The sequence below is a fragment of the Giraffa tippelskirchi genome, chromosome 7 (assembly GCF_054371585.1).
Source record: "Giraffa tippelskirchi isolate mGirTip1 chromosome 7, T2T-mGirTip1v1.2.pri, whole genome shotgun sequence".
Classification (NCBI taxonomy): Eukaryota; Metazoa; Chordata; class Mammalia; order Artiodactyla; family Giraffidae; genus Giraffa; species Giraffa tippelskirchi.
In genome coordinates this window covers 135,116,574-135,142,241 of record NC_137281.1, presented here as the reverse complement: position 1 = coordinate 135,142,241, position 25,668 = coordinate 135,116,574, and the positions used below count along the sequence as shown (strand labels likewise).

General features: G+C 38.5%; 1 long non-coding RNA gene across 1 annotated transcript; it reads right to left on the bottom strand.

Moving 5' to 3' along the window:
- Positions 1 to 67: 67 nt before the first annotated feature.
- LOC145513440 (uncharacterized) lies at positions 68 to 23,536 on the bottom strand. Its single transcript, XR_014059395.1, has 6 exons — positions 23,440 to 23,536; positions 4,341 to 4,475; positions 1,576 to 1,753; positions 1,243 to 1,365; positions 680 to 839; positions 68 to 378 (listed from the first exon to the last, which is right to left on the bottom strand). It is a non-coding gene; the product is annotated as an uncharacterized LOC145513440 (long non-coding RNA).
- Between the last annotated feature and the right edge of the window lie 2,132 nt (positions 23,537 to 25,668).

Genomic DNA, 25,668 nt, shown 5'->3' with positions numbered 1-25,668 from the left:
ATACATATAAGGTTTTCATATTTAAACAGTCTTTATTGTTTGTTGGTGTAAAATAGACCACTAAGTATTTCTCCAACAAAAATGTGTTTATTCAGATTCAGCAAAGAATACCATTTGAAGTCTGTAACTATGGCCAACCACATGCAAATCCCTGCACAGCAAGGAGAGGAGGACACTTTTATAGAGGGGAAAAGGAAGTTGGGAGGGCTACAACAAGCAAAAAGTCTATGGCTTTTCATTGGCTTAGTCCTTGCCAGGAAAGAAGAGGAGCCTTTCTTCTCTCTGTTGGTCTTTGCTGTGATCACAGCACACAAGAGCCCTCACTTCTGGCCTCCTAACTCCATTTAATTGAATTCTTTATTGATTATTTTTTACAGTCTGTTGAGAAATAATATAGGGAAAGAAATATAAATAATTGTTTTAGATTTCAGCATTTTTTGCACTTCAAATGTGTCACAATTCCTTAGTTAATTCTTTTTGGTTTTGTTGCCACCAAAATCTTGGCTTTCTCTGCCCACGGGAGCCGAACAAAAAAATACAGAGACAGAGTTTGGAGGAAATAGAAAGAAAGATGGCTGTAATCCTCAAGTTGGCAAAGGAGAGAACACAGTAGGTGGTGTCTCAAGGACTGTGTCTCCCCTCCATAGGGAACTGAGGTGATCATATAGTTGAGGCTCACAGTTAGTGGTTGGAGAGAAGGGACAAAGGTGTAGTATCCTGTATTCTTCTTTCCTTTTGCATTGTTTGGAAACAGTCAATAGGCCTGTGTAATTTGGTTCTGGTAGTTGGTGCTGGAGTTGGGTCCATTGTCCTTTGTGGATTGCACTGTGACTTTCTTTCTGTAATACAAAAAGGTGGAAAACAAACTACAAGGGGTGGTTTGCAAAGAGTGTATCAGAAAGTTAAACATCAAGATGTGGTTAGCATAAATAAAGGGAGGGAAAAAAAATACAAGGGGTGCTTTATGATACCATAAAGTTAAGCATCAGGATGTGCCTGGCATAAAATTAAAAGATAATAGATGCAGAGTGTGGCTCATGCAGAGTTACAGGGCAATATTTGTGGAATTTAGTTTGCATAAGAAGTTAGTCTTCTGAAAAGAATAAACTTAGTTATCAATTCAGGCTATAGATTAGGAACAGTTAAAGTAGAGAAGGACTCACAAAGAGAAAACGAAAAACTTTTTAAAATTCACTGCAACAGTTTGACTTCCAAGAAAAAATTATATGATGCCAAATTTACCAGTTTCTCATCATATTGCAGGGAAAAGTCAATTCTGACTCCATGTTGGAACTGTTTCTTTGACTTTCTTTTCATTGCTTTTTCATTGTAAACTTAAGTGCCTTTGTTCAGAACCCCGTCTACCTATAGATGGCAGGAAGGAAGAAATTAACACATCCCCTGTCTGAGGCTTGCCATTCTAGGAAATATTTGTAAGATTAATGGCCTTTTTTTGCTTTGTTGCCTTACCCTTCACCCATCTCTGATATATAAAAACAGATCTGTCATCCCCCTCTGCCCTCTGAAAAGATGGTTATTTTGAGACATTAGTCTGCCATCTTCTCAGTCACCCACCTCTCTGAATGAAGTCATATTCCTTGCCTCAGCACCTTGTCTCTGACTCATTGGCCTGTCTTGTGACAAGAAGAGCAAGCTTGGACTTGGTAACAGCCATTGCCTGAGTGTTTGTTCTGAGTCCTGGATCAAGAGAAGCAGTTACCTTGAGATTTACGGCCTCTTAGGTGAGTTGGACCTAGAGTAAAGAGAAGCTATCACTAAATTTTATTAAAATAATAGCTTCCACTCCTTCCCACCCCCCTACTAGTTACCATCAAATCTGATGCTGGGCAAGACGGAGAGCAGGAGAAGAAGAGGGTGACAGAGGATAAGATAGTTGGATAGCATCACTGACTCAATGGACATGAGTTTGAACAAACTCTGGGAGATAGTGAAGGGCAGGGAAACCTGGCATGCTATAGTCCATGGGATTGCACAGAGTTGGACACAACTTAGAATAACAACCATCTGATCTATCAATGGTGTACTTTTCATTGTTGCAGGGTAAAGGGTTATTTTCTGCAGCAGTACTCAGTGGCCTATACTGCTTGGGGGTAGGAGTCATGGAGAGCGGAATTTCTGGGAATCTACACACAAAACCTATACCTCTGCCTCCAGGGCAATATGCTGGGCCCAGAGAACTACCCGCTCACACCACTTCCTCCCCAAACACAAACACTAATTTCAGGGCAACTCTCTCATTTATCAAAAACACCTCCTTATTTCTTATAAACTTTGATATTCCTTAAACAACCATGTGCTCATTTTATGAATTAAAGATAGAGTTCTAAGTGCAGATAGTCTGGGAATGGTAAGACATTAACAAATTTAAGGCATAAATGGAGGTTAATTTTCAAACAGGTAGTATAGCCTGGGGGCAGAGTGGGCAGAGAATAGGAGCCTCAAAACCTTTTGAATGTCATTCTAAATTCTGATGCCACTTTTTGCAGTACAGTCAATTGTTTAACTGCCTGCACCTCCCACCCATAACATCAGCAGATTTGCTCAGGAGGTTCAGAACTGTCTTTACCTCCCACCCACCCCCCATTTGTGCTTTCCACCCTCATATAGAATTGCTATATTAGAGCATGAAATGTCTAAATGGGAATGAGGCAGGGAAATCAGACCTCTGCTCACAAATCTGTGATTTCTCTTTCTTGTCTACACAGGATACAGTAGTTCAAGAGCAGCAGTTTAGTTTTCAGAGAGGACTATTCCCTAGGGCTTGGTGAACCTGGACCATTATTCCAGCATCAGTATGGTGGGGACTGGGCGGAGATTAGAGATGAAGGGCAGGGAAGGAGAGGAACATGCATTCCTGAAGCACCTCCTCTCTCAGTACACATTACTTCCATTGTCTTATTTAATCCTCAAAACAGCTGTTTTTGTGTCAGTTTACAATGGAGGAATGGAGGCTCAATGAGTGTAAGCAATATGTTAACACAGCTACTAAGAACAGGGGTTCCAATGTGATCAATTTGATTCTACTTCAGCATGAAACTGAACAATAGCTGGGGAGGTAAGAACAGGACTGTTGGATGAAGTTAAAAGGTTTAAACCAGATTTTGGAAATTAGTGTAAGCTCTGAACCTCCCTGTCCCAGTATGAGTACTCTTGTAGAATTCCTTCCCAACTTTTTACCTGTTTTGTTCATTTTTACTTGTTTTTGTTAGGTAGTTATGTTATAGCCACGCGTTCCGGGAAACAAGCTCACTCAGAAGGACGATGCAGATAGTGAAGTGCAGTTTATTACACCGGCAGGCCCAAGGCAGAGTATCCTCTTAGCCAAGGACCCCAACCAGCATTTGTGAAAATCTTTCATACCCCAAGTGTACGTGTCTGAACCCACCACCCCAATTTCCTTGTGACTTACATAAACAAAGGAAAGGTAAAGGTGAATACAATCACAATAACCCAATTATGTGTTCAAACAATCAATTATCAATAAGCCCGAGGTGACAGGAAAAATTTATGACCTGTCCGGAGGTACTGGGATTAGTGTATGTTTTCTTTTAGGTGATGAGTAACCTGCATACAATCTTCAAGATTCCCCTGTCCGGAGGGGGTCTTATCCTTCTATTGTCGTTTCCACAGGCACTAAGCACAGAGTTCAGAGTCCATTAGAGAGGTGGCCGAACATGATCAGCACAAACCGGCCTAAGACGGAGTCCAGGCCCCATGAATTCCTTCTTCAGTTAGAATAGGAAAAAGGAGTCCAGAATGGTGGTGGCTAAAAGACAAGGGAAGGAGAAGCCCGTGAAGATAGAACAAAGGAAGGTCTGAGGAACAGAGTGAGGACCTCAGGTGGAACAAACAGCACTCCTGGCTAGCCCAATTTACATAGGGCAGGCCAAGAGGGAGAAGATAAAAACATAAAAAGAGGAGTCAAAATTGGGCTGGAGGGGCTCTCTTCTCTTCGAGTCTTTTGGGTCAGCATGTCCTCATGCCTAGAGGATGTATTTTCCTTTACTTTCTAAATAAAACTGAGCTGTAACACGAAGCTGTAATACTGGTCCATCTGAGAGCTGTAACATTGGTCTGTCTGTGGGCTGTAACACTGGTCCATTGCTTCAAATTTTTGTTGTGACAAGACAGAACCGAAGAAATTACACACTCCCCTGACACTTTCATCTGTATGCTATGCTTGAGGGGTCAGGATGAAAACAGAATTGGCTTGTATGAAGTTTTACTTGACCATGTGACCTTGGAAACAGTTTTGCACCAGACTCTCTCCCATTTCATCCAATGCACCCACTGACATTTAGTCCCTACCCTGTACTTACAGGACTTTTCCACTTTTGCTTGCTGGGCCATTCACTGTCCCCAGTATTTGCCTTGGCTGTGTTTTATGGGACCAGATACTGACTCCACCAGGGCAGGGGTTATATCTGTTCTGCCCACCTTCATGGGCCTGTGACCTAAAGAAGAGTGTGGCACAGAATACAGTGTACACTTAATTAGTATTGGATGGATTTCTGATCCAAGAAGTATTCTTCTTTCTCCTCTCCCTGGACAAACTATAGACAACTTTAGACTAATTTTTTAATCTATCTTTGTGAAATTTTTACATATCCTAAACAGACATTTGCCCCTAATGAATTCATCTTTTTCTGAACTTAACTATGGAAATTCCTCAAGTAATAATTTAGGTTAATTTACTATTCAATTCTTGTATTCTATTAAACTTTTCAGGCCATATGACCTCTTTGACTATAAGACAGCATTTTCTTTGTGATTAGATACTACTTTATCCCCCAGGACACAATTCTCAGGTAAATTAAAACTCAATAAATATTTAGGGGTGATGCTTTTCACCCATCTGTACAATGACCACCCAAATAGTCATGTAGTGACTATTTAAAATAAGTCTGGACTTAGATTTTTTCTTTATTTGTTCAGTTTTGTGTTTTGAAAATTTTTCTAAAAAGTCACCAAATGATAAGTTTTTCATCATTATATATTTTGCATTAAATATTTCAAGTTAAAATATTGTGGTTTTGGAGTGGTCTTTATTACCAACTTTTTTAATCTAATGAAGATTCAGCCTAGAGCAGAACCACATTTTGTGCACATGGCTGCCCTGAGGTAATTCTCCAATTAGCAACAACAGCAAGAAAACAACAAAGTGAATCATCCTTGCCAAGTATGAGGAGATTACAGGTTCCCATATATACAAAGGAAATACTAAATATAGATGCACCCCCATTGAGCTGCTGCATCAGAAAGAAGAGAGAAAATGCACAGGGGAGAAGAAAATGGGTAAAAGATCTGAAAAATCAGAAATTTCTATAGAGCATCTTGCCTTCCATGATCATAAACTTCCTCGAATGAATTCAGCCTTTTTTCTGAAACATTTCCCAAGCAGCATACTGTGGGCTATTCTGGGGAAATATTTGCACAAAATATCTCAAACTTATGTTTGCTGACAAGCTATGAACTCTACATTTTTAGTAAGAAAATTTCATTTTACTCTAGAATTTCCTGATCCAACTGGCACACCTGCTTCCCATGAACCTTGAAAAAACAGATGGAAGTGGGAAACTGATTTTGACTGAGATTGAATCCAGCCTTAGGAATAATTTTTAAATTTTCTTATCAATATTTAATGAGGTTCTGCTGTTTTAATTTAAGTAGACTGGCTCCTCTCAGGAAAATCTTAAGGAGAAAATCAAAAAATAACAGGCTGCTTTTAATGAATAGCAATATATATTAAGTTAAAATCAGTTTTGCTAAATGAGTTCAATCACTGATTAAAAATGATGATCAATGTGAGAGTATGTCTGTAAAATATGATACAGATGATAGTAATACTATTGTTACTCTTAACAGGTTTCCTGAAAACATGAAATATATTGCATCTTGACCCTCTTGTTCTATAAATATGCTGCCTTTGCTCTATTTGAGCCTGGGCCTAGTGGCCTCCTCTTTTCTGATCAAGAAATATTTTACTACCTGAAGAAAAGGGGTTAGATGTTTGGTGGGAAACATCAGTGAAAAGTCAGACTCTGGAGTGTTTTGGCTAGTTGGAGCTCTACTGAAAAATCTAAGTTTCTCCATGCTATGAAAGGATAGTTTAGATAAAAGAGATGAAATGCACTTTGTTGCCCTTTCTACACTCAGTGCACCAAGGCCTGGGTTATGATCCTTTACTATTAATTGATATTGGGAAGTTAGAGCAGTAAAAGAAAAATATGGACACATTTTTTTCTCTAAATGTTGAAACTCAAGTGTGGCTTTTCTCTGGGTCCCCTAATAAATGTCACTTTTGTTCTTTACAAAAATGCCAATCATTTGACAATTTTATTTAAATCTCAGTCTATCTGCTTAGGGAAGTTGACTAGTGCATCTTAGGAAGTTAATACTTATATGTTATTCTTTCAAAAATACACATACTACTTTGGAGACAAGAGCCAATCTTATCTTAGTCACTCAGTCATGTCCAACTCTTTGCAACTCCACGGACTGTAGCCCACCAGGCTCCTCTGTCCATGGGATTTCCCAGGCAAGAATACTGCAGTGGGTAGTCGTTCCTTTCTCCAGAGGATCTTCCTGACCCAAGGATTGAACCCAGTTTTCCCGCATTGCAGGTAGATTCTTTACAGTCTGAGCCACCAGGGAAGCCCTAGATTTTTCAGAGCTGGAAGAAACCTGAGAGGATATTTAGTACCATGATTCAGTTTTATAGATCATTAACAGCTTATGATTGTATAGTCAATTTTGGCTCATGTTTTCATCTACAGAATTTAACCTGAGGTATACTGGGAAGATATAATTCTCGTCTTATACAGAGAAAGTGTATTTAGATTTCAAATGACCTTCAAAAGACTGAGACTGCAGTTTAGTGTCAAAATCAACTTTGGAACCAAGTTCTTCTGCCTTCCAGTCCAGTTCTCTTCCTATAGATGTGTTACCCTGCTGGGCCCATAAGAGCATATCCGCGGCTCTTCAGCTCAAGGACTAGATTTCAACCAATCCACTTCCTTATCCTCTGGCTTTGCCTCAGAGCTCTCAAACTTTTGCAAATTTAATATCCCAAGCTCAAAGAAAAATGTCATACATTCCACGCCAAAGTATAGGCTTTTCAGTAAGCCCTTTCTTGATCCCCAGAAAAGGCCCAGCATTTCTTTGTTGTATGTTTTACTTAGCCCAGAAGAAAATCTCTCTCTTATGAAGTATCTTTGAAGCCTTCCTTTTAGAAGTTTGGATAGATTTCTTTATTCATTCATCAGATCTTTGTTAATAGACCAATATGTGTCAACTCTGCATTGCCACTTAATTCTTTCAGACTATTCTGTTTATAATGCTTGCTAATGTATTACTCCAATAGGTAACCTTAGGTGTTTAGTAAATGTCATTAAATTCCCCAAAAGGTATTAAAAGACATGTACAGAATCATGTTGATTACTTCAGAGGTATCTTTTGAAGTTTTTGATGGAAGGAACTATATTTAATATTTGTTTGTTTTAATCCCTTGTGGAATTAGAAAAGTATTTTGTGCATAGCAAATGCTCAATAAACATCTGCCCATTTGAAATACATTAACTGTTACCTAAAGAGATATTATGAATTTTACATGATTCTGCAGCTATTTGAATGTCAGAGCTCAGTTCTGCCTTGCAATTTCCTATCCCTGTGGTTCTTAACCAGGGACAATTTTGTTTTCTACAGGATGTTTGGCAATAGCTGGAAATAAACATGATTGGCACAACTTGGGAATGTGGTGGAAAGTATTGGCTTGCTATAGGCATCTCATGGTCAGAGACCAGGGATGCTGTAAATATACTACAATACACAGGACAACTCCTAACAGCAGTGTATTATCTAGCCCAAAATGGCAATAGTCACCAGGTTGAGAAGCTATGGCTTAGATAAATGTCTTACTCAAACCCAATAGGTTTAAATTTAACCCCGACGTGATATTTCAAAGGTGTTTTCAATGTTTGTTTTGCATTGGTAGTTTACTTAATGGGAAATCCTGACTTCAACACAGCTACCAAAGGTAGCATATACAATGTTATATAATCTTGAATTATCACTACCTTTTAAATATGATTTTATAACTTCTACTATGATGAATGAAAGAGTAGAGTACAGCTTTAGAGTACAGCTTCCTCACAGGAAGACCATTCATTTAAGTATCATTGCTAGAAACATTGTTTACTTGCTATGAAGATTGGAATGAAACAAATCAATCATACTGAGTAATTGAGTATTATTTTATATTGTCATTTTCAAATCACCCAAATTATTTGAATTGAGAATATATATGTCTAAATAAAGAGTAAACATTGGGATTTAAATAGCTAATAGTAATGTTTATGTAACATTAACAAGTACCCAGTTTTTCATCCTGAAGGATGTTTATAGAATTACATGCAGAATGCAGAAATACTTTAGCATGGGCCTATTTGAATGTGGGTGTTAGGAAGGTAAGACAATGAGATACACAGGATTAGTGAGTGGATAGAGTAATCATGTAATTTATCACCCAAACCACAAACCAGGGCAGCTTTGAAAATGAGCAACTGCTTATAATTAAGTCAAAATAACACATAAACAACTGTTTGGGGGCAAACCAGGATGAATGGTGGGTCTGTTCACAAATAATGCCTCAGATTTGGAGAAAATAACAGGATGATATTGAATTTAAAATAGTGTCCAGGGATGTAAGACCTAGAAAAATATTTTTTAAACTCTTGGGCATGGAAAAACTCTCCCTGCACAGGCAAATGCCACAGCTTTGGAAATAGAGGCTTTGACGCTGGAGTGCCTTATCTCTGATAGGAAGTCTCTTTGTCATGGCCTCATCAGTACCTGGTAAGAACAGTAGCTCTTCAGCAATGGACTGATGAAACAAAGGAAGAGGAAATAAGAGAGAGAAAAGATCAGATCGCATATGCTATTTGAGGGACTGTGTCAGAGCAGTGGAAGGAGCTCCCTAGAGACCTGGGGGGAGCCCCTGGCTAAGGATTAAAGAAAGGTGAATGTGTTAACTGGGTTGGTGTGCATTGTGTCAGATCGCTTCATCTAAGAGATCAAAGGGAGACTCAGACCAGCAATCTTGGTCCTGGCAGTAGAAAGCAAAAATTTGCAAACTACCACTTCAGGCTTAAGTGCAAACCAAACTTTATTAAAGCATAGATACCCTCTCAGAAGGAAAACAGGCTATTTCTGGGAAGTGAAACCAGCCCTCCCATACAGGCTTAGGGTGTTTATTAGGAGTTGTTCTGCAAGGAGACAGGTGTGATCATGGGTGAGTGCCAAGAGATTGCTATTTGATTGACTGTCCTGAGTTCTATAACAAGTTTGTTATTGAGTATGCCCTTACTGTTGATTTGTTCAGGAGAGCCCAACCAGGGGAGGGCAAAGCCACGTATAGATTTTATTATAATGTTGGTATAATGAGTTTGGGTTTACTAGAATTTGTACACTTGTCTAGTCTGGACATGCACAGCCCAGAGAAATTCTCTCCTGTTACTGCTCCCTCTTTATCAGGATAAGTTTCCCACCACCTGGCCACTTTCACTAGTTCTGGGTGAGGTCAGGAGAGGGTCTTCAGATGGTTGGGGCCTAATCAGACTATTTCAGTCTTGTCTCTAACCACCATCACCTCTTTACTGCTACTTTCAAGGAAGGGTTCCCAGATGGTTGGGGCTTGGCTTGGTTACTCACCTCTTGTCTTTTTGCCTCTGTCACCTCCTTGCTACTAATGTCTAACTACCTACCTAACAAATGGAGATTTGGAATGGAGGTCAAAGTCTACTTTGTCTGCAAACAGAACTAGATACTCTTAATTTCATATTTATACTGCTTGGTGATTTATGGGGAAACCCTAGTTGTACTGGGATGTAAACTCTATGTTCCCCACATGAGATGATCAAGCTGGAGCTTTAGGAAAACTTTTATGCTAAGAACCAGATGACATTTAGGACAGGAGCAGTCTAACACAGGTGGCCACAGGGCTGTGTGCCCAGAAGAGATGGAGGCCATTTCAGGAGAATTATGAGAGGATCTAACAGAGCAGGGACTTAGGTTTTAGAAGCCTGGGAGAGGGTAAGTTCCAGGATGAAACATGAATGCAAACTCATCTGAAATAGACAATATATGTTTGTAAGGTGGGTTCCTGAACCCAATTTCAACATGTTGGATCAGGCAACAAGCAATTCTCAGACACCACCTGAATGCCCTACAATTCAACTCAATTATGACACTATCTACCCAGAGGCAGCAACAGATCCCACAAGTAAAGGGCTCAGTCCTACAAGGATGTTCCCCCTCTCCATTTCAGATGCCAGTCACAAGCCCACGTTGTCAACTGGGCTTCTGACCAATGCTCCTCCAACTCAAGATGCCAATCACAAATCCAGGTTGTTACCTGTACTTCTAACCAACTAGCTATAAACCAGAGGTTCCCAAGTTTCCTCCTTGGGTTTAATTAATTTGCTAGAGTGGGGCTCACAGAACTCAGAGAAACATCTTCCTTACTAGATCACCAGTGTGTTATAGAAGGACATAACTCAGAAACATCCAGATGGAAGAAATGCACAGGACAAGGTGTGGGGAATGGACTCATTGAGCGTGCCACTCTCCCAGAACTCAATGAGCCCTTTCCTTACATCTTGTCCTGTGCACCTGGAAGCTCTCCAAACCATCTCCGTTTTGGGGTCTTATGGGGTCTTCGTTACATAAGCATAATTGGTTGAATCATTGACCATTGGAAATTGATTCAACTTCCAGCCCTTCTTGCCTCAGGGAGACCAAATATAATTTTTTATTTGTGTTACAAATCACAATGACACCATGCATAAGCTAGGTTTTAATTGTATATAGAGCTATTAAATGTTTCAACATCAAAGGTTAACATAATCATTTCAATTGAAACAATTTGTATGAACTGTACTGTGTACTGATGGAGCATTTCCTCAAAAGCATGTGACTCTTGTCTTTATTCATTCTGCCTCTAGGCCTTCCTCTCCATCTCCCTATTCTTCTGGGAACTGGTAACTTAGCTTTCAATACTGACTCAAGGTATGCCTTTTCCCTGGAGACTTTCATGATACCCAGGAAGTATTGACAACATCTTTGAGTTCCTCTTTTACTTTGTATAGAGCTTCTCCATTGGAATGTTTGACTTTTGAGAAATATATCTTCACATGCCAGTTATGAGCATATATGCCACCAGATACTACTAACAGTTCAGCTTATGAAATAGTGCTGTTTTAGCCTAGAGATGTTTGAGTGAGATTTAACTATTTTGTTTCATCTGCTCTTGTCACTTTATGAAAACTGAGAAGAAATGGAGAGACAAAAAAGTCATAGTTTTATAAACTTTAGTTAGTTGAAACCAGGGAGAGAGTTATTAGTGTATTGCTTGATAATGACAAACTTCAAGCCTCTATTGGATGTTCATAGAATTCAAACCTGATCATTTGTGGACAAGAACACAATTTTAAAAATCACATGAAATTCTGGATGCATTTTTTTTAAGAGTATGTCATTGGTATGCTTTACTTAAAAATACTTAAATGTGTTTTGGTTTGGATATTAGTAGGTTTAAAAGGTCATTGTGGTGAATGACAACCAAAGATTCTTGCTTTTCGTCAAGCTCTACAAGGATTAGATCATTAGTCTCAGCAGTCACTGACCTTTGTCAACAAAAAAATTTAGTCACAACCTGAAAGTAAAGAATCATTATATTTGGTAGGAATGTTTAGGACTTGAAGCCAGGAGACAGCATTTCAGTAGCTCTAAGAAAACTGCCCCAAAGAGGCAGGGAGAAGTCAGACTGTATACAAGCTTGCAACAAAGGGAGCAGGCAGTCAGAACATCAAAGATCAGTTATCAAGTTAAGGAATTTAGCATTCTATGTATGGGAAGATGCAAACCTCTGGGCTCACTGAATTCATTCCTTTCATATCAGTTCAGTTAAGTTGATCAGTTGTGTCTGACTCTTTGTGACCCCATGGACTGCAGCACGCCAGGCTTCCCTGTCCATCACAAACTCCGGGAGCTTGCTCATACTCATGTCCATCCAGTCGGTGATGCCATCCAACCATCTCGTCCTCTGTCATCCCCTTCTCCTCCTGCCTGCAATCTTCCCCAGCATCAGGTTCTTTTCAAATGAGTCAGTTCTTCATATCAGGTGGCCCAAGTATTGGAGTTCCAGCTTCAGCATCAGTCCTTCCAATGAATATTCAGTGTTGATTTTGTTTAGGATTGACTGGTTTGATCTCCTTGCAGACCAAGGGACTCTCAAGAGTCTTCTCCAACTCCACAGTTCAAAAGCATCAATTGTTTGGTGCTCAGCCTTTTTTATGGTCTAACTCTTACATCTGTACATGACTACTGGAAAAACCATAGCTTTGACTAGATGGACATTTGTTGTCAAAGTAATGTCTCTGCTTTTTAATATGTTGTCTAGCTTTGTTATAGCTTTTCTTCCAAGAAACAAGGATCTTTTAATTTCATGGCTACAGTCACCATCTTCAGTGATTTTTGAGCCCAAGAAAAGAAAGTCTGTCAATGTTTCCATTGTTTCCCCATCTATTTGCCATGAGGTGATGGGACTGGATGCCATGATTTTAGTTTTTGAATGTTGAGTTTTAAGCCAGCTTTTTCACTCTTCTCTTTCACTTTCATCAAGAGGCTCTTTAGTTCCTCTTCGCTTTCTTCCATAAGGGTGGTGTCATCTGCATATCTGTGGTTATTGATATTTCTCCCAGCAACCTTGATTCCAGCTTTTGCCTCATCCAGCCCAGCATTTCTCATGATGTACTCTGCATATAAGTTAAATAAACAAGGTGACAGTATACAGCCTTGACTTACTCCTTTCCCAATTTTGAACCAGTCCATTGTTCCATGTCTGGTTCTAACTTTTGCTTCTAGACCTGCATACAGATTTCTCAGGAAGCAAGTAAGGTGGCCTGGTATTCCCATCTCTTTAAGAATTTTCCACAGTTTGTTGTGATCCACACAGTCAAAGGCTTTAACATTGTCAATGAAGCAGAAGTAGATGCTTTTCTGGAATTCTCTTACTTTTTCTATGATCCAAGAGATGTTGGCAATTTGATCTCTGGTTCCTCTGCCTTTTCTAAATCCAGCTTAAATACCTGGAATTTCTCAGTTCACACACCTCAGCTCAGTTCACTTCAGTCGCTCAGTTGTGTCCGACTCTTTGCGACCCCATGGACTGCAGTATGCCAGGCTTCCCTGTCCATCACTAACTCTTGGAGTTACTCAACAGCTATCTGGGGTCAATCCTGTTTGTTCACCTTGCATCTTGCATTCCCCTAGCTCCTCAGCAATCACTGTGGGAGTGGCAGCATACACTGGATCGTAGTTTGGGGAGCCCTCATTCACATTTGGAGGTCAGAAATCACTGATGGCTGTGACATTTCTTGTTGATTAACATGGCAAGAGATATTTTCATTTTACACCTCCAACACACACTGTGAGGAATTCAAAGTGGAGATCCGGAATGAAGCAGTCTGTTCTGAGGAAAAGTGATAGAACTGGCCTTCTGATAGATATTGTCAGGAAAAATTTTATGAAACCAGTTTCTTGCATCTTCTCATAGCTAGAAAAGCACTAAAATCATCAATGGAGACATCTGCTCTTCATAAATAGCAGCTGCCTTCTACTGAGTGTGTGGATGACTGTGAAAATCCCCCTCCACCAAATTCACTTATATATACTAACTTCTCTGACCATACCTCTTTGAAATAGTTTCTCAGAGATTTCTGAGAAGCTGTTTTCTGGGCTATAGTCATCAGTGAGACACTGAACAAGCTCATAGATTTTATGTTGTGTGTGTGTGTGTGTTTTCAGTCAACATGAATTGAGTTTGAAGCAATGCTAGGTCAAATCAAGTATGCAAGTTTGTCTTTTCCTACAGCCTTTCAGAGCATTAGATATGCTGATGTTCATGGTTATTCTCCATGCTGCTGCTGCTGCTGCTAAGACGCCTCAGTCATGTCCAACTCTGTGAAACCCCATAGATGGCAGCCCACCAGGCTCCCCTGTCCCTGGGTTTCTCCAGGCAAGAACATTGGAGTGGATTGCCATTTCCTTCTCCAATGCATGAAAGTGAAAAGTGAAAAGTGAAAGTGAAGTCGCTCAGTCGTGTCCGACTCTTAGCGACCCCATGGACTGCAGCCTACCAGGCTCCTCTGTCCATGGGACTTTCCAGGCAAGAGTACTGGAGTGGGGTGCCATTGCCTTCTCCAAGAGAGAATGAATATTAAGCATTTCCAAAATGTGTTTGACCATAAGATATTCTTTTTGGTGAAGCTTATTTTAAGGTTATAATTTAAGGAAACAATTTTGGGAGAACAGAATGTGCTCTCCAGGAATCTGTTAGAAGTCCTTTCCTTGTTTTCTTTCCCTCTCCTTTCTTCCTTCTCTCCTTCCTTCCTTACTTCTCCCCTTCTTTTCTTCCTCTCTCCCCATTTCATACCACTCTCTTTTTACTCACCTCATTGACTCCCTCCCTCTCCCCTTCCATCCCTTCTTTTGTGAGTTCTCAAATTTGCAAATACCATTATAGCATATGCTATTTGTTACAAAATATAATATCTTTTCCCCACATATACTTTATAGTTTTCCCCATTGCAAAAAGTATAACGAGTCTACATATTAGTAAGTTCTACTCTTCTGGTCACTGAAAACTTTCTTATTTTGGCTAAGGAATATCACTTTTACTTAATTTTCCTTCATTTCCTGTTTACTTCTGTCAAAACATGATCAGCTGGAGTTTTTTGTTTTATTCTAGGGAAGCAGGGGCATTTTTACACTTAGAAATAAAGTCTCTATCACACTGCTTGCCTGCTAGCTTTGCTTCAGTTGTGTCTGACTCTGTGTGACTCTGTGGACTGTAGCCAGCCAGACTTCTCTGTCCATGGGATTCTCCAGGCAAGAATACTGGAATGGGTTGCCATTTCCTTCTCCAGAGGATCTTCCCAATCCAGGGATTGAACCCGTGTCCCTTGCATCTCCTACACTGGCAATCGGTTTTTTACCACTGATGCCACCTTTACATCCCAAGATTTAACAACCAGGAAGTGGTAAGCAGGGGAACAAAAGCCTCACTGAGATATGCATAGGTGCTTAGTAGGTGCTTACTCACTGGCTAAATATCTTTTTTTCTGTCAGCTTCAGAAATCCAAATTCATTTCTTAATAGAAACAATGACATTTTACTATAGCTAAACTAGAGTTACTTCCAATTAGTTGAAAGAACTTTTCTTTCTAGCAATGTCAAGGGTTTCCTGTAACAAGTTTATACTGTTTTATCCATTAGTCTTTTGTGAGCTTTAGTTGTTTTTTATCTGCTTTGAGACAGGATCCTATTTTTAGACCCTAGCCAAATTGTTTCTGGATTTTGGAAGCTGAGAGCTTGACTCTCTATCTGTAATGACTTTCTGGAAGACCTATCCACAGCTGGTCCATCAGTCTTCTGGACAGCACTTCCCCAGCCACATGTCCCCTCCGTCCAAGCCCTCATTATTGCCTTTACTGAGTAGACTACTCCTTAACAGTGCTATCCTGGGCTCTCAACATTTCTTTCTTTCTTGGAACCCAACACTGAAGGCCGGAGTGTAAATGTTGTTGATTCTGTAGGCCAGAGTCTCTACCACAAGTATTCAAGCCTACTGTTTTGGCACGATGGCAGTTATAGACAATATGTAAGCAATGGATAGATCTGTGTTCCATTAAAACTTTACTTACAAAAACAGGCCATGGACTGGATTTGGCTCACAGGCTATAGTTTTGACCCTCATTCAAAACCACCATATGAAATAGATACTTTCATCTCCATCTTATAGATGAAGAGACAGAGAGACACTGAGGTTAACATCTAGGATCATCATGTTGGTTAACAAGGGAGCTATGATTTAAATCTAGGCCAGTCTGGTGAAAAAGCTCATAGTCTTTCTACCTTGTAGTCTTGACCTTACACAAGATGGTAGGAGTTAGATATCTAGAAAGGAGTGGGAGAGAGCTTATATCCAGTTGGAGGGAACAAAAGAATCAAAGGCACAGAGTTCATGGTCCATTTTGGTGGTGATAAGTAGATGAGCTTGACAGTAAAAGGATCTACAGCAGAAGTGAAACAGATGTGGTTGGAAGGAAGGCACGTGCATCACAGTTGTTTATAATAAAGATACGTGTATGAGACATCTGGAGACTGGCAACCTGGGACTGGTGTAGCATCAGTGCCATCAGAGATTGAAGCTTGCTCTATATTTCTGCTTAGCCATCCCTGGCATATGTCATTATTCCATAGCCTTCTTGTCTTGTGGATTTGTCATGAAATACCTATAGCATTAGGTCCATATTCCAAATTGTAATATGGGGTAAGAGGTAAGGGTTAAAACATGTATTTCAACAGAGGCTTCTCCCTTTTTTTTCTTTAAATTAATAGTCTTAAATTTTTTGTGTGCTTTTAAAATTTATTTTTAATTGAATGATAATTGCTTTATAGAGTTGTGTTGGTTTCTGACAAACACCAATATAAATCAGCCATAGGCATACATATGTCCCCCCTCTCTTGAACCCCCCTCCCTCCTCCTTCCCCATCCTGCTTCTCAAGGTTGTTACAGAGCCCTGGTTTGAATTACACATGGTAATGTACTACTTTCCATATTACTTTCTCCATACATCTCACCCTCTCTTTCCTCACCCTCCCCATGTCCATAAGTCTGTTCTCTATGTCTGTGTCTCCATTGCTGCCCTGAAGATAATTTCATCAGCACAATCTTTCTAGATTCCATATATATGTATTAGTACACAATATTTGCTTTTCTCTTTCTGACTAACTTCACTCTGTATAATAGGCTCTAGGTTAATCTACCTCAGGCTTCTTTTTAAAGAGCTTTTGTAGAAGTTCCACCTTGCAACTTCTGCTTATATATCCTTATCTAGAAACTGTTACATGACTACTTCAGCTACAATGAAAGCTAGGAATTGTATGAAGCTAACTGCTTAAAACAAAATCAAGGTCTGTTAGTAATGCATAATGGATGGGTATAAATATCTAGAAAAACAAGTGGACATGGAACAACAGACTGGTTCCAAATAGGAAAAGGAGTACATCAAGGCTGTATATTGTCACCCTGCTTATTTAACTTATATGCAGAGTACATCATGAGAAACGCTGGGCTGGAGGAAGCACAAGCTGAAATCAAGATTGCTGGGAGAAATATCAATAACCTCAGATATGCAGATGACATCACCCTTATGGCAGAAAGCGAAGAAGAACTCAAGAGCCTCTGATGAAAGTGAAAGAGGAGAGTGAAAAAGTTGACTTAAAGCTCAACATTCAGAAAACTAAGATCATGGCATCCAGTCCCATCACTTCATGGCAGATAGATGGGGACACAGTGGAAACAGTGGCTGACTTTATTTTTCTGGGCTCCAAAATAACTGCAGATGGTGATTGCAGCCATGAAATTAAAAGACACTTACTTCTTGGAAGGAAAGTTATGACCAACCTAGATAGCATATTAAAAAGCAGAGACATTACTTTACCAACAAAGGTCCATCTAGTCAAGGCTATGGTTTTTCCAGTGGTCATGTATGGATGTGAGAGTTGGACTATAAAGAAAGCTGAGCGCCGAAGAATTGATGCTTTTGAACTGTGGTGTTGGAGAAGACTCTTGAGAGTCCCTTGTACTGCAAGAAGATCCAACCAGTCCATCCTAAAGGAGATCAGTCCTGGGTGTTCATTGGAAGGACTGATGTTGAAGCTGAAACTCCAATACTTTGGCCACCTGATGCAAAGAGCTGACTCATTTGAAAAGACCCTGATGCTGGTAAAGATTGGAGGCAGGAGGAGAAGGGGATGACAGAGAATGAGATGGTTGGATGGCATCACCGACTCGATGGACAAGAGTTTGGGTAAACTCCGGGAGTTGGTGATAGACAGGGAGGCCTGGCATGCTGCATTTCATGGGGTCACAAAGAGTTGGACACAACTGAACAACTGAACTGAACTGAACTGAATTCATATGTTAATTATACACTTTATACATTCTTTGGCTTCTGAGGTAGTGCAGTGGTAAAGAGTCTGCTTGCCAATGCAGGAGAGGCAAGAGACATGGGTTTAATCCCTGGGTTGGGAAGATCCCCTAGAGTAGGAAATGGCAACCAACTCCAGTATTCTTGCCTGGAAAATTCCATGGACAGAGGAGCCTGAGCTCCATGGGGTCCATGGGGTCACAAAGAGTCAGACATGACTGAGCACTCACAAACACACATACATTCTTTGTAACTCTTTATACAGTAATTTAGAAATGTTTATTGAGAGCCAGTCATGTGCCAAACAGTACTAGACATGGGAGGTTGAACAGGGACACAATAAAAACATGGTCATACACCCCTCACCTGGAGATCTAAAAGCATGGCTTAAGAACTGGAATAAATCTTATTGCCAATGAAATTTTTACTTATTCAGTTGTTTGCACTAACCACCAGAGGTCTTGTAAATGCTCCTGTGAAGGTTACAGGATGATCTCCCTTTCACAAGCCTTCCCTTTAAGGCCAAGTTTTAAAATAATTTAATGTTTCTTTAGAACCACTGGCCTGGAGGTGATACAGTAAATGGAGAATAATCATAGTTTTTGCCTTGTAGGCTTGCAATCTATTAAATATTATTATCTCTCCTTGTACTCTGAAAGTTCAAAGTCCTGAAGCCAAATATAATAAGGTCATTTTAAAATAAAAGTATTAATCAAAACGTACAGCTTTAAAATTACTTCCTCTTTCTCAGGACATTCATCTTCTATATGTATTTATTGCTATGGACTAGCAAGACACTTGTGGTATAAATTTCAGAAAATAATTGTACCCAAATTAAGTAATCTTAATACAACTCACTTCTCCATTGTTTTCTGGAGTCCAATTACTCTACTGAAATGAATTTCTTCTTACTAACAAATATCAAATAGGCCAATGACCTATTAAGACCCAAGTTCTTTAAGAGTGAAGACAAACTCTTGCAGAGGTAGCTTTATGACAGTTCTGTGACTTAAAACAATACTCAAGAAGTAGTGGCTCTTAAAATAAGGGTTGATTTGTTGATTTCTACAGAGTTAAATCATGCAGTCGCCTTCTCCTGGGCCTCCCTAAGACTGCATTCTGTCCCTCTCCTCCTTCAGCCTGCTTCTCAAGGTTGACAACTTCTTCAGCGTTTTTCTCTAGGACATCTCTTTTGTTTAAAAAAATTTTTATTAGCGTATAAGTGGTTTACAATATTGTACTAGTTTCAGGTGAACAGCAAAGTGAATCAGATATATATATATATATATATATATATATATATATATATATATGCTGCTAAGTCGCTTCAGCCGTGTCCGACTCTGTGCGACCCCACAGACGGCAGCCCACCAGGCTCCCCCGTCCCTGGGATTCTCCAGGCAAGAACACTGGAGTGGATTGCCATTGCCTTCTCCAATGCACGAAAGTGAAAAGAGAAAGTAAAGTCGCTCAGTCATGTCCGACTCTTAGCGACCCCACGGACTGTAGCCTACCAGGCTCCTCTGTCCATGGGATTTTCCAGGCAAGAGTACTGGAGTGGGTTGCCATTGCCTTCTCTCTCTCTCTCTCTCTCTCTCTCTCTATATATATATATATATATATATATATATATATATATATATATATCCCTTCTTTTTCAGACTCTTTTCTCATATAGGTTATTACAGAATATTGAGTAGAGTTCCCTGTGCTATACAGTGGGTCTTCATTAGTTGCCTATTTTATATGTAGTAGTGTGAGTATGTTACTTCCAGTTTCTTAATTTATCACACCCCTTATGCTTCCCCTTTGGTAACCATAAGTTTGATTTCAAGATATGTGAGTCTGTTTAGGTTCTTTAAATAAGTTCATTTGTATTGATTTTATTAGATTCCACATAAAATCAATATTGTATGGTATTTGTCTTTCTCTGACTTGCTTCACTTAGTATAATAATCTCTAGATCCACCCATGTTGCTGCAAATGGCATTATTTCACTTTTTTTGTGACTAGTATTCTATTGTATTGTACCACATCTTATGTATCCAATTCCCCATTGATGGACATTTAGGGTGTTTCCATGTCTTTGCTGTTATAAATAGCATTCTGATGAATAATGGGTGGCATATATCTTCTTGAATTGTGTTTTTTTCCAAGATATATGCCCAGGAGTGGGATTTCTGGGTCATATGGTAGTTTTATATTTAGTTTTAAGGAACCTCCATACTGTTCTCCATAATCTTGTACCAATTTACATTCCCACCAACAGTGTAGGAGGGTCCCCTTCTCCCCACGCTCTCTCTATCATTTATTGTTTGTTGATTTTTTTGGTGATGGCTATTTCTGACCAATGTGAGGTGATACCTCATTGTAGTTTTAATTTACAATTCTGTAATAATTAATGATGTTGAATATCTTTTCATGCACTCTTTTGTCATCTGTATGTCTTTTTTGGAGAAATGTCTATTTAGATTTTCTGCCCATTTTTTAATTTTTCTTTTTTATTGAGCTGCATGAGCTGTTTGTCTATTTTGGAAATTAATCCCTTGCCGGTTTCATCATTTGCAAACATTTTATCTATGGGTTGTCTTTTCATTTTCTTTATTGTTCTCTTTGCTGTGCAAAAGCCTTTAATTAGGTCCCACTCATTTATTTTTGCTTTTATTTTCATTACACTAGGAGGCGGATCAAAAGATATATTGCTTGATTTGTGTCACAGAGTGTTCTGCTTATGCTTTCCTCTAAGAGTTTTATAGTATCTGGCCCTACATTTAGGTCTTTAGTCCATTTTGATTTTATTTTTGTGGATAGCATTAGGGAGTGTTCTAACTTCATTTTTTTTTACATGTAGCTGTTCAATTTTCCCAACACCACTTATTAAAGAGACTGTCTTTTCTCCATTATATATTCCTGTCTCCTTTGTTTCAGATTAGCTGAACACAGGTGTGTGGGTTTATCTCTGGACTTTCTTTTCTGCTCCACTGACCTATATTTCTGTTTTTGTACCAGTACCATACTGTTTTGATGACTAGTTTTGTAGTGTAACCTGAAGTCAGGGATCCTGATTCCTCCCAGTCAGTTTTTCTTTCTCAAGATTACTTTGGATATTCAGGTCTTTTGTGTTTCCACAAAACTTGTAAAATTTTTTTCTAGTTCTGTGAAAAATGCTATTGGTAATTTAATAGGAATTACATTGAATCTGTAGATTGCCTTGGGGAATATAGGCATTTTGACAGTGTTGATGCTTCTAATGTAAGAACATGATGTATCTTCCATCTGTTTGTGTCATCTTTGATTTATTTCATCTGTATCTTAAAGCTTTTAGAGTATAGGTCTTTTGCCTCCTTATGTAGCCAAACTCATCACAAAAAAACGTGAGGGCTCAAATCAACAAATTCAGAAATGAAAAATGAGAAGTTACTATGGATACCACAGAAATATTCATACAGAGTATAAGAGACTACAAGAAGCAACAATTTGCCAGTAAAATAGACAACCTAGAAGGAATAGATAAATTCTTAGAAAGATACAACCTTCTAAGACTGAACCAGGAAGAAATAGAAAATATGAACAGACCAATCACAAGTACTGAATTTGAAAGTTTGATTTAAAAACTTCCAACAAACTAAAGTAAAGGACCAGACGGCTTTACAGACAAATTCTGTCAAACATTTAGAGAGGAGTTAACAATTATTCTTCTGAAACTCTTCCAAAAATTGGGACATTTCTTTATGATGCTTTCAATTGTCAAAAGAATCGATGTCTCCATCTGCAGAGAGTGAATTATAAAAGGCATTTTTTTACATCTTTGGAAGGTATTTCATGTTTGCTTTTAGTTCACTTTCCTGTTCTCCTGGCATTTGTACAGTGTTTTTTTGGCTTTTTGAAAGCATGTTACCATTCACTTTCCATTTATCTTTCCCAATCGCTTGCTATGTAGATATGACAGCCTGCATTATCTCTATTTAACAAATGAGAAATTCAAAATTCCGAATTTATGGTTTGCTAAAAGTCACATGTTCAGAAACAGAGTTGGGACAGGATCCCAGGCTTTTTGACATATCAAGGAATGCTAATGCTGATGATTTTTGTAAATTATAAAAGTATCGTTTATAGTTTAAAAGATTCATTTGCTTCAATAGAGACATACCTCATTGTATTGTTCTTTGCTTTATTGTGCTTCACAGATACTGTGTTTTGTTTTGTTTTTTAACAAACTGAAGGTTTATGGCAACCCTGAATTAAGCAAAAATCACATTTCCAACAGCATTAGTTTTTAAATTGGGGTATGTACATTTTTTTTATAGCCATAGTGCTATGACACACTTAATAGACTATGGCATAGTGTAAGCATAACATTTATATGCACTGGGAGCCCCCCAAATTCATGAGACTTACTTTACTGCAATAATTGCTTTACTGCAGTGGTCTGAAGCCAGTTCTGCAATATTTCCGAAGTATGCCTGTACATCTACCAATTCTCTATCTCATAGGTAACATCTATTTATTGTTTGGTATATACTCTTCTAAATTTTTGTATGAAGATACTTTTAAAAACAACATTTCTATATAATTTAAAACATATAAAATGGCACTCTATTGTAAATACCATTTGCTGTATATTTTTACATTTAATAATAAATTTCTGACATTTCTGTCAGACCACTCATTCTTTTGACTGTTACAAAATAGCTTATACATGAAGATAACATAATTTATTTAACCAAGCTACTGTTGATAGGTATTAATATCTTTTCCAAATGTTGCTATTAAAAATAATGTTGGAAGGAGAAGACTTCTATTATACGTGAGGACAGGGGTGACTAAAAATATATGATGGTTTCCCAAAATATGTAAGTATATAAATTGGAAATGTTAATAGAGTTTTTTCTAAGTTGGCTTCACAAAAGCCTTTGACAACCTGAAGTTTTAAAAGTATAAAGTCCTACTTCTTCATACTCTAATCAACACTGAATATGATCAACTTCTGCTTTTATCTTTGTTACTTCTTTCTACTTATTAAGAGATATTGTCTATATTCCAGGCTTTTAGCTGAATATTTACATTTGATCTTTCTTAATTTCAAATAAATATATTAAGGCTATATAATTTATTTTGAACACCAAATAAGGTATACTCTAGATTTTAGCATATAGATAATATACTGTCTTTCATTTTCCTGTAGTGCATAAATTTTATACTGGTTTCCCACATGTAATTGATATCATATGGTATTTGTCTTTGTCTTTCTGACTTACTTCATTTAGTATGTTAACCTCTATTTCGAGCCACATTACTGCAAATGGCATTATTTCGTTCTTTTTTATGACTGAGTTCCCTGTGGACTCAGTGGTAAAGATTTTACCTGTCAATTCAGGAGATGGGGTTCAATCCTTTGTCCAGGAAAGTCCCCTGGAGATGGAAATGGCAACCCATTCTAATATTCTTGCCTGAGAAATTCCATCGACAGAGGAGCCTAGCAACCTACAGTCTATGGGGTCACAAAAGAGTCAGACATGACTTAGCTACTAAACAACAATAACAAATATTCCATTTGCACATATGCACCAAGTCTATGTAATTCACTTATGTGTTTATGGACATTTAGCTTGTTTCCATATCTTGGCTATTGTGATTAGTGCTGCTATAAAGACAGTGATGCATGCATTTTTTGAATTATATTTTTGTTCAGATACATATCCAGGAGTGGGATGGCTGAATCATATAGTAATTCTGTTTTTAGTGTTTTGAGGAACCTCCATACTGTTTTCCCCATAGTGACTGAACCAATTTACATTCTCACCAACAGTGTAGAAGAGTTCCCTTTACTCTAACACACTCTCCAGCATTTGTTATTTGTAGACTTCTAATGATGGCCATTCTGACCACTGTGAGGTGGTATTTCACTACAATTTTAATTTACATTTTTCTCATAGTTAGTGATGTTGAGCATATGTTTCATGTGCCTCTTGGCCATCTGTATGTCTTCTTTGAAGAAATGTTTAGGTCTTCTGCCCATTTTTTTATTTGTTGCTATTGAGTTGTATGAGCTGTTTTATATTTTGGAAATTGAGCCCTTCTTAGTTACACCATTTGTAAATATTTTCTCCCATTCTGAAAGTGGTCTTTTCATTTTGTTTATAGTTTCCTTTGCGGTGCGAAAGTTTGTAAGTTTGATTAGGTCCCATTTGTTTATTTTTGTTGTTATTTCTATTGCCTTGGGAGACTGACCTAAGAAAACACTGGTATGATTTATCTCAGAGAATGTTTTGCCTATGATCTCTTCTAGGAGTTTTACGGTGTCATGTCTTATGTTTCAGTCTTAAAGTTATTTTGAGTTTATTTTTGAGTAAGATATGAAGGAGGGCTCTAACTTCATTGGTTTGCATACAGTTTTGCAGTTTTCCTAGCACCATTTGCTGAAGAGACTTTTTTTTTTTAACATTGTGTATTCTTGTTCCTTTGTCAAAGATTAATTGACACAGGACTGTGGGCTTATTTCTGGGCTATCTATTCTGCTGCATTGATCCATATGTCTGTTTTCATGCCAACATCACACTATTTTGATTACTGTAACTTTGTAGTGTTATTCAGTCAGTTCAGTTCAGTCACTCAGTCGTGTCCAACTCTTTGTGACCTCATGGACTGCAGCACACCATGCCTCGCCGTCCCTCACCAACTCCTGGAGTTTACCCAAACTCATGTCCATTGAGCCAGTGATGCCATCCAACCATCTCATCCTCTGTCATCCCCTTCTCCTCCTTCCCTCAATCTTTTGGGGTCTTTTCAAATGAGTCAGCTCTTCGCATCAGGTGGCCTAAGTATTGGAGTTTCAGTTTCAACATCAGTCCTCCCAGTGAACACCCAGGACTGATCTCCTTTAGGATGGACTGGTTGGATCTTCTTGCAGTCCAAGGGACTCTCAAGAGTCTTCTCCAACACCACAGTTCAAAAGCATCAATTCTTCGGCGCTCAGCTTTCTTTAGACTCCAACTCTCACATCCATACATGACTACTGGAAAAACCATAGCCTTGACTAGATGGACTTTTGTTGACAAAGTAATGTCTCTGCTTTTTAATATGCTGTCTAGTTTGGTCATAACTTTCCTTTCAAGGAGTAAGCATCTTTTAATTTCATGGCTGCAATCACCATCTGCAGTGATTTTGGAGCCCAGAAAAATAAAGTCAGCCACTGTTTCCCCATCTATTTGCCATGAAGTGATGGGACTGGATGTCATGTAGTGTTATTATCTCTTTTTAAATGTTTTCTTTTCTAGCATTTCCCTAGTCTTTCCTCTATTTAGCTGTAATAAGTTTTCTCAATTCCTTTGCCTATCTCAGAGTTATATATCATATTTGCTTTTTTCTATGATTATTATTTCATTTTAAATAAGAATTATGTATCTTATGACTATAGATAATTGATGAAGCTACATAATTTCTTCTGAAGAGGTCAAATTTCTTACCACTCTTGTACTTTTTTGGCCCCTACCATATGCATTGTTTCCTTGAAAACACTCAGAATTAAGCTCTGGATTGTTCATATTGTTTAATTATGATTCTAAATTAGTTATATTAGACTAAATGAAATAAA